Below are 12,853 nucleotides of genomic sequence, written 5' to 3' on the forward strand. Positions count from 1 at the left end.
TGACAGAAGCGGTAATCGAACCTGCAACCCTCAAGTTGCTGGCACGGCCACCCTACCAACCGAGCTATGCCGCCCCTCTTTATCTGCTTATTGTTTTAATAGTGTTTTAGTGAGATTGTATAGACCTACCTCGAGGTCGGATGGCTGCGGTGAACACCCAGTGTCTCAGAGAGAAGTCGAGGAAGTGAAGTGAATTATATTTATATAGCGCTTTTCTCTGGTGACTCAAAGCGCTTTACATAGTGAAACCCAATATCTAAGTTACATTTAAAGCAGTGTGGGTGGCACTGGGAGCAGGTGGGTAAAGTGTCTTGCCCAAAGACACAACGGCAGTGACTAGGATGGCGGAAGCGGGGATCGAACCTGCAACCCTCAAGTTGCTGGTCCCTAGTGTGTGAATGTGAGTGTGAATGTTGTCTGTCTGTCTGTGTTGGCCCTGTGATGAGGGGGTGACTTGTCCAGGGTGTACGCCGCCTTCCGCCCGAATGCAGCTGAGATAGCCTCCCGCGATCCCAAAACGGACAAGCGGTAGAAAATGGATAGATGGATAGTCTTTTTGCCTTTTATTCAGACCGTGTTCATTTTCCAGTTTTTTGGGTGTCTTTTCCAATATGTCCCAATTTGTCATTTTCACATTCTTTTTATTTTTTTTCATTATTATTACATTTCTCGCTCCACTTTGTATAATTAACTATCTGCATTCCAGAATAGGAATGAAATGACTTCATGGCAGAAGCCCACTCCTCATGGTGATGGAGTTATTATTCACCGTAATAAAACCAGAGGCCAGCACTTTCAAGGGCAAGGATTAAGCTTCCCACTTTCCCACATGTGAATTATAGAGTTTTATAGCAAGTGTTTATTTAAAAGCCTACTGAAATGAGATGTTCTTATTTAAACGGGGATAGCAGGTCCATTCTATGTGTCATACTTGATCATTTCGTGATATTGCCATATTTTTGCTGAAAGGATTTAGTAGAGAACATCGACGATAAAGTTCGCAACTTTTGGTCGCTAATAAAAAAGCCTTGCCTGTACCGGAAGTAGCAGACGATGTGCGCGTGACGTCACGGGTTGTGGAGCTCCTCACAGCCTCACTTTGTTTACAATCATGGCCACCAGCAGCGAGAGCGATTCAGACCGAGAAATCGACGATTTCCGCATTAATTTGAGCGAGGATGAAAGATTAATGGATGAGGAAAGTGAGAGTGAAGGACTAGAAAAAGAAAAGAAAAAAAGACACATTTACTAGGATAATTCTGGAAAATCCCTTATCTGCTTATTGTGTTGCTAGTGTTTTAGTGAGATTATATGGTCGTAAATGAAAGTCGGAGGGGTGTGGTGACTGCCAGTGTCTCTGAGGGAAGCCCCGTTTCTCGACGAGGCGAAGCGAAGGCAGCCGTTGGGGCCGGGCTGAGATTTTTTTTTCCCCCCTCCTCCACGGTGGAGCCATAGCCACCAGCAGTAAGAGCAATTTGGACCGAGAAAGCGACAATTTCCCCATTAATTTGAGCGAAGATGAAAGATTCATGGATGAGGAAAGTGAGAGTGAAGGACTAGAAAAAGAAAAAAAAAGACACATTTACTAGGATAATTATGGAAAATCCCTTATTTGCTTATTGTGTTACTAGTGTTTTAGTGAGATTATATGGTCGTAAATGAAAGTCGGAGGGGTGTGGTGACCGCCAGTGTCTCTGAGGGAAGCCCCATTTCTCGATGAGGCGAAGCGAAGGCAGCCGTTGGGGCCGGGCTGAGATTTTTTTTTTCCCGCTCCTCCACGGTGGAGCCATAGCCACCAGCAGTAAGAGCAATTTGGACCGAGAAAGCGACAATTTCCCCATTAATTTGAGCGAGGATGAAAGATTTGTGGATGAGGAAAGTGAGAGTGAAAGACTAGAAAAAGAAAAAAAAAGACTAGGTTAGTGGGAGCGATTCAGATGTTATTAGACACATTTACTAGGATAATTCTGGAAAATCCCTTATCTGCTTATTGTGTTGCTAGTGTTTTAGTGAGATTATATGGTCGTAAATGAAAGTCGGAGGGGTGTGGTGACCGCCAGTGTCTCTGAGGGAAGCCCCATTTCTCGATGAGGCGAAGCGAAGGCAGCCGTTGGGGCCGGGCTGAGATTCCCCCCCCCCCCCCCCCCCCCCTCCTCCACGGTGGAGCCATAGCCACCAGCAGTAAGAGCAATTTGGACCGAGAAAGCGACAATTTCCCCATTAATTTGAGCGAGGATGAAAGATTTGTGGATGAGGAAAGTGAGAGTGAAAGACTAGAAAAAGAAAAAAAAAAGACTAGGTTAGTGGGAGCGATTCAGATGTTATTAGACACATTTATTAGGATAATTCTGGAAAATCCCTTATCTGCTTATTGTGTTGCTAGTGTTTTAGTGAGATTATATGGTCGTAAATGAAAGTCGGAGGGGTGTGGTGACCGCCAGTGTCTCTGAGGGAAGCCACGTTTCTCGACGAGGTGAAGCGAAGGCAGCCGTTGGGGCCGGGCTGAGATTTATTTTTTTACCCCCTCCACGGTGGAGCCATAGCCACCAGCAGTAAGAGCAATTTGGACCGAGAAAGCGACAATTTCCCCATTAATTTGAGCGAAGATGAAAGATTCATGGATGAGGAAAGTGAGAGTGAAGCACTAGAAAAAGAAAAAAAAAGACACATTTACTAGGATAATTCTGGAAAATCCCTTATTTGCTTATTGTGTTACTAGTGTTTTAGTGAGATTATATGGTCGTAAATGAAAGTCGGAGGGGTGTGGTGACTGCCAGTGTCTCTGAGGGAAGCCCCGTTTCTCGACGAGGCGAAGCGAAGGCAGCCGTTGGGGCCGGGCTGAGATTTTTTTTTTCCCCCTCCTCCACGGTGGAGCCATAGCCACCAGCAGTAAGAGCAATTTGGACCGAGAAAGCGACAATTTCCCCATTAATTTGAGCAAGGATGAAAGATTCGTGGATGAGGAAAGTGAGAGTGAAGGACTAGAAAAAGAAAAAAAAAAGATGAGGGTAGTGGGAGCGATTCAGATGTTATTAGACACATTTACTAGGATAATTCTGGAAAATCCCTTATCTGCTTATTGTGTTGCTAGTGTTTTAGTGAGATTATATGGTCGTAAATGAAAGTCGGAGCGGTGTGGTGACCGCCAGTGTCTCTGAGGGAAGCCCCGTTTCTCGACGAGGCGAAGCGAAGGCAGCCGTTGGGGCCGGGCTGAGATTTTTTTTTTTTCCCCCTCCTCCACGGTGGAGCCATAGCCACCAGCAGTACGAGCAATTTGGACCAAGAAAGCGACAATTTCCCCATTAATTTGAGCGAGGATGAAAGATTCGTGGATGAGGAAAGTGAGAGTGAAGGACTAGGAAAGAATTTAAATAAAATAAAAAAAAAAGCGAAGGCTCCGGGCGGCGGCAGTGTGAGCGTTTCAGTTGTAATTAGACACATTTACTAGGATAATTCTGGAAAATCCCTTATCTGCTTATTGTTTTAAAAGTGTTTTAGTGAGATTGTATAGACATACCTCAAAGTCGGATGGCTGCGGTGAACACGCCAGTGTCTCAGAGAGGAGCCGAGGAGTGAATTGAAGTGAAGTGAATTATATTTATATAGCGCTTTTCTCTAGTGACTCAAAGCGCTTTACATAGTGAAACCCAATATCTAAGTTACATTTAAACCAGTGTGGGTGGCACTGGGAGCAGGTGGGTAAAGTGTCTTGCCCAAGGACACAACGGCAGTGACTAGGATGGCGGGAGCGGGAATCGAACCTGCAACCCTCAAGTTGCTGGCACGGCCACTCTACCAACCGAGCTATACCGCCAAGCTCACAGCTGCCTTTTTTTGACAGCTAGTGCAGGAGGACGCATAATCCACTGAAGTCTCCGGTAAGATATATATACCACAATTTTCCCATCCAAAAACATGCCGGTTGACGTAGAGAAACATGTTCGCTTGACCGCTCTGTTCCATAGTAAAGCTTCACAACAAAGAAAGAAACACCGGCTATGTCTCGGTTGCTAAAGGCAGCTGCAATCCACCGCTTTCCACCAACAGCATTCTTCTTTGACGTCTCCATTATTAATTGAACAAATTGCAAGAGATTCAGCAACACAGATGTCCAAATTACTGTGTAATTATGCGATGAAAAGAGACGACTTTTAGCCGTAAGTGGTGCTGGGCTAATATGTCCGCTACAACCCGAGACGTCACATTCCGCGACGTTTTCAACAAGAAACTCCGCGGAAATGTAAAATTTAGTAAACTAAAAAGGTTGTATTGGCATGTGTTGCAATGTTAATATTTCATCATTGATATATAAACTATCAGACTGCGTGGTCGCTAGTAGTGGCTTTCAGTAGGCCTTTAAAGCTTTTAAAAATCGGTTTCCTCGCACACAGAATCCTGCTTTTGTCGCATAGAAAACCCCCAAAATGAAAGCTTGTTCATGTTTGTTTAATATGTTGTAATGAAGTCTGGTGACATAGAAATTATCCAGCACCGTTAATGAGGATGCTTATAAAGACTTGGAGAAGGCATTGGACCGTGTCCCTCGGGAAGTCCTGTGGGGAGTGCTCAGAGAGTATGGGGTATCGGACTGTCTTATTGTGGCGGTCCGCTCCCTGTATGATCAGTGTCAGACCTTGGTAAGTCTGACCAGTTTCCAGTGAGAGTTGGACTCTGGCCAAGGATGCCGTTTGAAACCGATTCTGTTCATAACTTTTCTGGACAGAATTTCTAGGCGCAGTCAAGGCGTTGAGAGGATCCGGTTTGGTGACCGCAGGATTAGGTCTCTGCTTTTTGCAGATGATGTGGTCCTGATGGCTTCATCTGGCCGGGATCTTCAGCTCTCACTGGATCGGTTCGCAGCCGAGTGTGAAGCAACCGGGATGAGAAGTCCGAGTCCATGGTTCTCACCCGGGATGGGGAGGAGACCCTGCCCCAAATGGAGGAATTCAAGTACCTCGGAGTCTTGTTCACGAGTGGATCGTGAGATCGACAGGCGGATCGGTGCGGCGTCTTCAGTAATGCGGACGTTGTATCCATCCATTGTGGTGAAGAAGGAGCTGAGCCGGAAGGCAAAGCTCTCAATTTACCGGTCGATCTACGTTCCCATTCTCACCTATGGTCATGAGCTTTGGGTCACGACCGAAAGGATAAGATCACGGGTACAAGCGGACGAAATGAGTTTCCTCTCCCTTAGAGATAGGGTGAGAAGCTCTGCCATCCGTGAGGAACTCAAAGTAAAGCCGCTGCTCCTCCACATGGAGAGGAGCCAGATGAGGTGGTTCGGGCATCTGGTCAGGATGCCACCCGAACGCCTCCCTAAGGAGGTGTTTAGGGCACGTCCAACCGGTAGAGACCAGGACACGTCGGGAAGACTATGTCTCCCGGCTGGCCTAGGAACGCTTCGGGATCCCCCGGGAAGAGCTGGACGAAGTGCCTGGGGAGAGGGTGTTGTGTACGTGAGGACCGGAAGGAGACGACGGTACGAGAGAACTCCGGTTACCAGGTTTATTGGAACCTTTGATGATTGTGTGGGATGTGTATGCTACTCTAAATGTTGGCTGCAGGATTAAGTGTAAAGTTAATCATGTGAATAATACATGATTAACTTTGATGAATGAACCTTCGTCTAGTCAAGGAGGGATAAGGCACAAGAAGGATCTGGGGACAGGCAAGCAAACAAGGTCCGAGTCCAGGCGAGTGGTCGAGGATCGTGGGAGGCAACCGCGAAGAGGACAAGGAACAAGTCAGTGAGGCAAAAGGGACAAAACGAGGCCAGGACAACGAGAGGGAAGCCAGAGACGTATATGTTTACTACGAGGAGTCAACAACGTTCTGGCACAGGATCCAAGGAGTGAGTGGACTTTATGCTGCCAGGTGCTCTGATGACAGGCCTCCAGCAGCTGCGGCGAAGAATGGGCGTGGAGCGATCGGAGCGTGCGGTGGGCGTGTCTTAGCATGCTGCCAGAAGGAGTGTGGGAATCTGCTGAGGAAGGATCTTGGGTTCGAATCCGCGCCGTGACAGAGGGAAGTCTGGGCTTCCCTGCTTTGGGGCGGTATAGCTCGGTTGGTAGAGCGGCCGTGCCAGCAACTTGAGGGTTGCAGGTTCGATCCCCGCTTCAGCCTTCCTAGATAATGCCGTTGTGTCCTTGGGCAAGACACTTTACCCACCTGCTCCCAGTGCCACCCACATTGGTTTAAATGTAACTTAGATATTGGGTTTCACTATGTAAAGTGCTTTGAGTCCATTTCCATTCATTTTCTACCGCTTATTCCCTTTTGGGGTCGCGGGGGCGCTGGCGCCTATCTCAGCTACAATCGGGCGGAAGGCGGGGTCCACCCTGGACAAGTCGCCACCTTACCGCAGGGCCAACACAGATAGACAGACAACATTCACACACTAGGGACCATTTAGTGTTGCCAATCAACCTATCCCCAGGTGCATGTCTTTGGAAGTGGGGGGAAGCCGGAGTACCCGGAGGGAATCCCCGTGACTGCAAACATGCAAACTCCACACAGAAAGATCCCGAGCCTGGATTTGAACCCAGGACTGCAGGAACTTCGTATTGTGAGGCAGACGCACTAACCCCTCTGCCACCGTGAAGCCCGCGCTTTGAGTCACTTGAGGCAAAAGCGCTATATAATTCACTTCACTTCACTTAGGCTGCTGCCCCCGCGACCCGACCTCGGATAAGCGGAAGAAGATTGATGGATAAAGGCGAACATCTAATGACTTATTTCTTGCCTTCGCAGAAACTCAACGGAGGCGCTTCTCTTGGAATCCCAAGCGTCCATCTCGGTGAAGTGACCTCATGCGTGACATTGCATCCTGCCATGAAAAGAGGTACAATCCACCCCCCCGACCTTACACATCATACCTGGCTTTACCGCCGCCTTCCTCTGCATGCACCGGCGCCGTAACCCCCCACCCCCGCCCGGTCACACGACTTGACTAGACATCCTCTGACACGCAGTCATTCCAAATCCTATTAAGGGTGCCAAGTAACCTACATTCCCCTGTAATCACATGGTGTGACTGAGGCGGGCCATGCAGCCACATTGAGGGAGGGGGAACAAAATAAATAAAAAAATCCGACAAATCCTGTTTACAAAGCGACTGGCTGCAGGCACCCCGAGGCCGAGGGAGGACAACATTATCTTTTGTGGGCTTAAATCGTCTTTAGAAATGGAAGATGAGCTTTCGGGAGAACCATATCATTGTGGATGCGCTCCAACTTTCTATATAGGAGACGGAAGGGAGTGGAAATAATCCCAACTGCACATTAGAAATTGCTCATTGGAAGCAAATGTTTTATTAATATGTAGTTTCTGTCCACAAAACCAGTGAAGTTGGCTTGTTGTGTAAATGGTAAATAAAAACAAATACAATCTTATATATGGCTTCACGGTGGCAGAGGGGTTAGTGCGTCTGCCTCACAATACGAAGTTCCTGCAGTCCTGGGTTCAAATCCAGGCTCGGGATCTTTCTGTGTGGAGTTTGCATGTTCTCCCCGTGACTGCGTGGGTTCCCTCCGGGTACTCCGGCTTCCTCCCACCTCCAAAGACATGCACCTGGAGATAGGTTGATTGGCAACACTAAATGGTCCCTAGTGTGTGAATGTTGTCTGTCTATCTGTGTTGGCCCTGCGATGAGGTGGCGACTTGTCCGGGGTGTACCCCGCCTTCCGCCCGATTGTAGCTGAGATAGGCGCCGGCGCCCCCCGCAACCCCAAAAGGGAATAAGCGGTAGAAAATGGATGGATGGATGTTGTCTGTCTATCTGTGTTGGCCCTGCGATGAGGTGGCGACTTGTCCAGGGTGTACCCCGCCTTCCGCCCGATTGTAGCTGAGATAGGCGCCAGCGCCCCCCGCGACCCCGATATTCAATTGAATATCAATCAATGTTTATTTATATAGCCCTAAATCACAAATGTCTCAAAGGGCTGCACAAACCACTACGACAGGGGTCGGGAACCTTTTTGGCTGAGAGAGCCAAGAATACGAATATTTTAAAATGTTTTTCCGTAAGAGCCATATCATTTTTTTTTCAACACTGAACACAACTAAACGCGTGCATTTTTAAGTAAGACCAACATTTCTAGAGTATAATATGTCTCTTATTCTTTGTAATAACATTGTTATTCTGAAGCTAACTGTGGAGGGGGCGTGGCCTGCGGGCCTGCAGCGAAGCGGGGTGTTGCCAGGACCGGCCTCAAAATCAGCGACAGGTGCGTAGATGGCCGACCTGGGCCTTGTTATCTAATCACCTGTCGCTCTGTTATAAGCAGCAGCCAGGAGGAGAGACAGGGTTGGAGCTGGAGCCAGAGTGCGAGCGAGAATGAAAGAGAAAAAGACAATTGTTGGAAAGCAACTGAGAGACTTATTGAAAAATAAAAAAAATATTGTAACCCTGAAACAGGCTCTCATGTCGGTGCTTGGTGGTCTGAAGAACCCCCAGGAGGGCAAGCCCTAAAAAAAACTTATAATAAATAAAGTGCGGTAGAAAAAAGGATGGATGGATTCAAATGCATGAGCATGTTTAATATTTTGAACACTTTGATTACAAGTGGAATTAGTCATTACTTATCGTGTTAAGCAGTGTTAGCTCAGATTTATCCGAGAGCCAGATGCAGTCATCAAAAGGGCCACATCTGGCTCTAGAGCCATAGGTTCCCTACCCCTGCACTACAACATCCTCGGAAGAACCCACATAAGGGCAAGGAAAACTCACACCCAGTGGGACGCCAGTGACAATGATGACTATGAGAAACCTTGGAGAGGACCTCAAATGAATTTCCCCACAAGGACTAATAAATCTAAATCTAAAAGCGGCCGTATTGGCATGTGTTGCAATGTTAATATTTCATCATTGATATATAAACTATCAGACTGCGTGGTCGCTAGTAGTGGCTTTCAGTAGGCCTTTAAGGTAACGGAAATATTACAAAAAGTTCTTAGTATTCCATAAGTTGATAATTAATACCTCAGTCAGGGCGTTGATTAATATTCTATTTATAAAGGCAGCATTTTAGATTGGCTCTTATATTGTGTAACCCAGTGGTGTCAAACTCAAATACAGAGTGGGCCAAAATTTAAAACTGAACAAAGCCGCGAGCCGAGGTTGAACAAATTAACCTTTTAATAGGGACCCAAACAAGTTTTGCATTGAATATTGAACAAGTAAGGCTTATATAACTTTATAGTGACATGCAAAATCCAGTTTCAAATAATAATAATTAAAAAATATCAATGGCATATCAAATAAAATAAAAACTCAAATTTAATGCCTTTTTTCGGCGGCGGGTTTGAATTGGGGCGGGGTTTGCTGGTAGCAGGGGTGTATATTGTAGCGTCCCGGAAGAGTTAGTGACGCAAGGGCTTCTATGTATTTGTCCGGTTGTGTTTATGTTGTTACGGTGCGGATGTTCTCCCAAAATGTGTTTGTCATTCTTGTTTGCTGTGGGTTCACAGTGTGGTGCATATTTGTAACAGTGTTAACGTTGTTTATACGGCCACCCTCAGTGTGACCTGTATGGCTGTTGACCAAGTATGCATTGCATACACTTGTGTGTGTGTATGAGCTGCATATATTATGTGAGTGGGCTGGCACGCTGTTTTTATGGAAGAAAAGCGGACGTGGCGACATATAGAGAACGCCAAAAGCAGTGCTTTTACGGCCCGCCCCCAATATTATTGTCTGGGTGGGAATCGGGAGAAATTCGGGAAGGGGCACTGAATTTCGGGACTCTCCCGGGAAAATTGGGAGGGTTGACGAGTATGAGTATTGGCGGTGAATGCGGTGTTACAGCGGCGGGCCAGCTCTAATGTTAATTTGATATTGCCTCAAGGGCCAAATGAAATTAAAGCTGCAAGCAGCGTTGGTCGGGTCCGCCTTTGGCTGCTGCCCCCGAGACCCCGAAGACGCCTTGGAGTCACTATTTTGAGAATCTAATGCATTGTGAAAGTAATGCAGTTGTTGTATTGAAGTGAAAATATCAAACTTCCTGTTGATTTTTGCTGAAGTATGTTACTTATTAAAATGTAGGTCTAAGTGAGACCTACATAGTGTTTTTTGTTTCATGTCTCTCTGACATTCCTACCGGAAGTTACAAGCAGTTTTGTCTGTGTTTTCTTCCTAGGAGCAGTTTGTCCGTGTTGTATTCCTAGGGGGCGCTAGAGCACAATTTTGAGTTTCGAGGTTAGGTTTTTTTCATCAGATCGCAATTTTTGCTAGACCTGATGTGTGTGTCAAGTTTGGTGAGTTTAGAAGCATTTTAACGGGGTCAAATAACAGCTCAAAGAGGCAAAAATGACATTTTTTAGGAGACTTTGCACAGGGGTTCTTTGAAGGCGCGTAAAATCAAAACCTGAGAACTTATCAAAACTCTGTTCTACTCTTTTAATCAGAAGGGTTAAATCTCTCTCCTGTGCGAGTTTGAAGCCAAAACAACAAACGCACTCAGAGGAGATAATGTTTGAAGAAAGGTGACCGGTTTTTACAAAACTTTTGTTTTGAAGGGGGGATTGCAAACTTCCTGTTGATTTTTGTTGGGGGTTGTCAATCTATGAAATGTAGGCCTAAGCGAGATCTACATAGAGGTTTTTGTTTCATGTCTCTCCGACATTCTTACCGGAAGTTACAAGAAATTTTGTCTGTGTTTTCTTCCTAGGAGCAGTTTTTTCAGTGTTTTATTCAAAAATAGCGCTAGAGCGCAATTTTGAGTTTTGGGGTTTGTTTTTTTCATTAGATCGCAATATTCGCCAGTCCTTATGTGTGCGCCAAGTTTGGTGACTTTTGAAGCATTTTAAAGGGGTCAAATTACAGCGCAATATGCATATAAACATCCATCCATCCATCCATTTCTACCGCTTATTCCCTTTTTGGAGTCACGGGGGGCGCTGGCGCCCATCTCAGTTACAATCGGGCGGAAGGCGGGGTACACCCTGGACAAGTCGCCACCTCATCGCAGGGCCAACACAGATAGACAGACAACACTCACATTCACACACTATAAACATCCATCCATCCATTTTCTACTGCTTATTCCCTTTTGGGGTCGCGGGGGGCGCTGGCGCCTATCTCAGCTACAATCGGGCGGAAGGCGGGGTACACCCTGGAAAAGTCGCCACCTTATCGCAGGGCCAACACAGATAGACAGACAACAAATACACTCACATTCACACACTATAAACATCCATTCATCCATCCATTTTCTACCGCTTATTCCCTTTGGGGGTGGCGGGGGGCGCTGGCGCCTATCTCAGCTACAATCGGGCGGAAGGCGGGGTACACCCTGGAAAAGTCGCCACCTCATCGCAGGGCCAACACAGATAGACAGACAACAAATACACTCGCATTCACACACTATAAACATCCATCCATCCATTTCCTACCGCTTATTCCCTTTTGGGGTCGCGGGGGGCGCTGGCGCCCATCTCAGCTACAATCGGGCGGAAGGCGGGGTACACCCTGGACAAGTCGCCACCTCATCGCAGTGCCAACACAGATAGACAACAAATACACTCACATTCACACACTATAAACATCCATCCATCCATCCATTTTCTACCTCTTATTCCCTTTTGGGGGGGCGGGGGGCGCTGGCGCCTATCTCAGCTACAGTCGGGCGGAAGGCGGGGTACACCCTGGACAAGTTGCCACCTTATCGCAGGGCCAACACAGATAGACAACATTCACACTCACATTCACACACTATAAACATCCATCCATTTTCTACCGCTTATTCCCTTTTGGGGTGGCGGGGGGCGCTGGCGCCCATCTCAGCTACAATCGGGCGGAAGGCGGGGTACACCCTGGACAAGTCGCCACCTCATCGCAGGGCCAACACAGATAGACAACAAATACACTCACATTCACACACTATAAATATCCATCCATCCATCCATTTTCTACCGCTTATTCCCTTTCGGGGTCGCGGGGGGCGCTGGCGCCTAGCTCAGCTACAATCGGGCGGAAGGCGGGGTACACCCTGGACAAGTCGCCATCTAATCGAAGGGCCAACACAGATAGACGGACAACAAATACACTCACATTCACACACTATAAACATCCATCCATCCATTTTCTACAGTTTATTCTCTTTTTGGGGTCGCGGGGGGCGCTGGCGCCTATCTCAGCTACAATCGGGCGGAAGGCGGGGTACACCCTGGACAAGTCGCCACTTCATCGCAGGGCCAACACAGATAGACAGACAACATTCACACTTACATTCACACACTATAAACATCCATCCATCCATTTCCTACCGCTTATTCCCTTTTGGGGTGGCGGGGGGCGTTGGCGCCTATCTCAGCTACAATCGGGCGGAAGGCGGGGTACACCGTGGACAAGTCGCCACCTCATCGCAGGGCCAACACAGATAGACAGACAACAAATACACTCACATTCACACACTATAAACATCCATCCATCCATTTTCTACTGCTTATTCCCTTTTGGAGTCACGGGGGGCGCTGGCGCCTATCTCAGCTACAATCGGGCGGAAGGCGGGGTACACCCTGGACAAGTCGCCACCTTATCGTAGGGCCAACACAGATAGACAGACAACATTCACACTCACATTCACACATGTTTATTATTATTATTATTATTTTTTTTTTAGCAAAATCCATGACGTCACATGGTGCTCTGAAGACCCACAGCCTTTGTGTGTGTGTGTGTGTGTGTGTGTGTGTGTGTGTGTGTGTGTGTGTGTGTGTGTCCTTCCATCAAAGGCAGGAATCGGTGCTCAATCCCACCCGTGTCCCATTAAAAAAAAAAAAACTACCCACGCAGCCAGAATGAACGATTTACTGGAGAAAATGTGCACTCTGCTTATTTGCATAATTTGTTTCC

This window comes from Nerophis ophidion, linkage group LG06 (assembly GCF_033978795.1).
Source record: "Nerophis ophidion isolate RoL-2023_Sa linkage group LG06, RoL_Noph_v1.0, whole genome shotgun sequence".
NCBI lineage: Eukaryota > Metazoa > Chordata > Actinopteri > Syngnathiformes > Syngnathidae > Nerophis > Nerophis ophidion.